The sequence below is a fragment of the Eriocheir sinensis genome, chromosome 3, assembly GCF_024679095.1.
Source record: "Eriocheir sinensis breed Jianghai 21 chromosome 3, ASM2467909v1, whole genome shotgun sequence".
In the NCBI taxonomy this organism is placed as follows: Eukaryota; Metazoa; Arthropoda; class Malacostraca; order Decapoda; family Varunidae; genus Eriocheir; species Eriocheir sinensis.
Window position 1 is genome coordinate 23,266,922 of NC_066511.1, and position 3,577 is coordinate 23,270,498.

A 3,577-nucleotide genomic window follows, 5' to 3' on the forward strand; every position below is an offset into this window, starting at 1 on the left:
AAGGATGCTTCAAGGCTCTAATGAAGATAATAGAATAGCAAGAAGCAGCTCAACAAAGTCTTTCCATAGTTGTTTACCAGACCTATTGGTGCTATTTCCTAATCAGGTTCGTGTGTCATATTAAGTTCGTGGAGACTGTCTTTGGGGCGCTGTTGCTATTGTGTTAAAACTAAAGCAAGGGGCATACGCTATAGGTGCGCGTGGCTTCGATGCTCATTTCTGTCTCTGGCCCTGGAGCCTTTGTGGGGTAATGACCAGTGACCTCGGGACAAGACCAGGTGTAACATTCGGGTTAACAGAGTTTATCTTCTCAAGAATTCCCCAGGTATCCATTTATCGACCAGCTCAAAAGGGAGAATGAGCAGCTGCGTGAGCTGCACTCCGACTGCCAGGGTCGGGATTGGGCCTTCGGAATCGTAGCAATTGAGGCTAACCATTTCAATTGTTAAAAGACTGTAGAGTAGATACTTTAAAAACATATTAGATATTGTCTAACGATAATTAATATATATATATATATATATATATATATATATATATATATATATATATATATATATATATATATATATATATATATATATATATATATATATATATATATATATATATATGTATATTCTCTGAGTTAGTCCGATATAGGAGTCTTCACAGAATGTACATCGATTCCTTTAAAAGAGAAAGGTTATAACTAAAATATCAAACTTACCTATCGCATGAGAAGAAAGACATACTTTTCCAGAGTATGACATGTCGTTCGTGGTGTTCAAGTATCAATGCATCACCAATTGTCAACCGTTCATGCTGTTTTTTCTCTGGGGGACAGGAAAATAAGTTATAGCAACGTGAGGGGAGAGAGGATAGAAATCTCGCATGCTCCACTTTGCAGTTTACTTTTTAGCTAAATTCTTACAACATATTCTCTTTAAAATCACCACCTGTATTCCCCCCCAAGCCCTCCAATATCCTTTTCCGTCGCTTTCAATCGCCAAGCCACCATTCTGCATCTGCACTTCCTCACGCGCCTGCCTTCTCATCCATGTATCATTCCAATACCCGATACCCTTTTGTTTCCGCATACCTGACAACCACTTCTATAGCCAACGTTCTCTCTCTCTCTCTCTCTCTCTCTCTCTCTCTCTCTCTCTCTCTCTCTCTCTCTCTCTCTCGTCTGTATCCTCAAGTTACTTAGTCGCATGCCTCTCTCCATTACCATCACTTAGACTGGGTTTCCTTTCATCCCAGACACGGCCACCCGTTGAAATAGACCGTATTGGTTTTATCAGTTCGCCTCTTCACCGCTTCAGGCCCTTCGCGTGCCTCTCCATGGCAACGGCGACGCTCTAACCTTTGTTAAGCAGCTTTTTTTTTTACAGTTTCGGTGTTTGCACTGTACATGTAAAGGACTTACTCTGAGACCAGAAGTCGCAATAACCACACCTTCAAAAATAATACCCATTTAAAATCAAATCAAATTATACAAGAGATGCTACAAAAAAAAAAAAAATACAGCCACGATTGGAATACATATTCAGAAGACGAAACATCTCTCATTGCCTTGCGGCGTTCACGAGGTAGATAGGATCCGCGTACATTCGGCATTCAGTGGTCACGTTTACCATAAATTGACGCAAACCTTAAAACCTACGAGAAAAAGGTAATATATATTTTTCCATACCAGCAGGTACCGTGTGTGGACATTTGGCTCCAAACAGTAACTTGTATACCGGAATCCCGAAATAGGAAAAAAGGACCGAGTTAACTAAGAAAAGTACCTCCTAGACATACTATGTATTTCAAGGCCCGTGACATATTGTTTTATTGCAATAGCGTCTAAACGAGGTTTCTGATTGACACGGCATTAAAACACATTGTGTTTCAGACACCGACGTAATTAGGAAAAATACAACCAAATATCTACTCTGCTTCATTAGGGTAATTGTCTTGGAGACATGCCATCAAAATCTGATCGAAATGCAAGTCATCAAAAAGGCAAATGGCAACTGGGACACTGGGAGCGGGCTGAGATGTGTCTACCATGACGTATGGCCGTGACGTGTACTCTTGCCACGCCCCCCAATCATTGACCACTAAATAATGTAAAACGTGTACTGAAATATATTGGTCTGTGATGGAGTTTAAGGATACTGAACCGTGCTTGTGTAGGAATGAATTCATATTCGACCTCAGTTGAGGCTATTACCCTAATACAATTAATTAACAGGAAACTGTACTCCTGCCACCTGAGCATTGACTGGCCTATGGGGTTGGATGATAGTCGGAGTTGTGAGCGATCGTTGCCTGGTGCACGTGTTACACTCCTGTTTACTGTATGGATCCTGACTTTGCCAAGCAGGGTCATATCACTCTGTTATTGTAACAATGCTCACCTACTATGTGCTGCAATTAATGTACAATGCAATAATTGTTCTTAATAAATTATGAGCATCACATCACCTCCATCCAGTCCTCAGTCAGGTGACTTCATAGTGCATGTATATGCACCTCCAAGAATCCGCATAATCCAAGAAAATGTCTGTTATAAATGCAGTAGGTTTCATTATCCCAGTATTATCATAACTACCCTAAAACGACAATATATATACCATTATGACATAACATTATAAGATACTATGCTAAGGTAAATCAATGGCCAGGTGGCAGGGGTACGGTTTCCTGTTAAATAATTGTATTAGGGTAATAGCCTCAACTGAAGCCGAATTTGAATTAATTCCTACACAAGCACGGTTCAGTATCCTTAAACTCCATCACAGACCAATATATTTCAGTATACGTTTTGCATTATTTAGTAGTCAATGATTGAGGGGCGTGGCAAGAGTGTACGTCACGGCCATACGTCATGGTAGACACACCTCAACCCGCTCCCAGTGCCCCAGTTGCCATTTGCCTTTTTGATGACTCGCCTTTCGATCAGATTTTGCTGGCATGTCTCTAAGACAATTACCCAAATGAAGCAGAGTAGATATTTGGTTGTATTTTTCCTAATTACGTCGGTGTCTGAAACACAATGTGTTTTAATGCCGTGTCAATCAGAAACCTAGTTTAGACGCTATTGCAATAAAACAATATGTCACGGGCCTTGAAATACATAGTAGTTGTAATCATTCTATTAAAATTAGAACATCCCTGTCATTACCATAAGTAATTCCAGGTGTATTGGAGATCAATGCATGTCTTCCCTACCTTGGATATTGAAGACCAATACAAACAGTAGACCACAGCCTTCTGCCGAGTCTTCCTCGCCATCCACGCTCAGCTGAAGTCTAAATGCTGCTTTTCCTCTTCAGAAATCACTCAAACTTCCTAACTTTGTTTATATATATTTCATTCGTAGTCCATGGGAACCTTTCGGTGAACAAGGTATTTTTATTGTTTCTGGTTATCATTACAAAAATGTGATTCATTCTCAACTAAAAAAAAAAAAAAAAATTGTAGTTTGTGACCTGAGCTTTCAATACTATTTGATGGATTATTTCGAAGGAACTTTTCCGTGACATGCTTCCCTTTCTGTGAGGGATATGAAGTACTAATGCCGCAATGACTCACTCACGGCAAG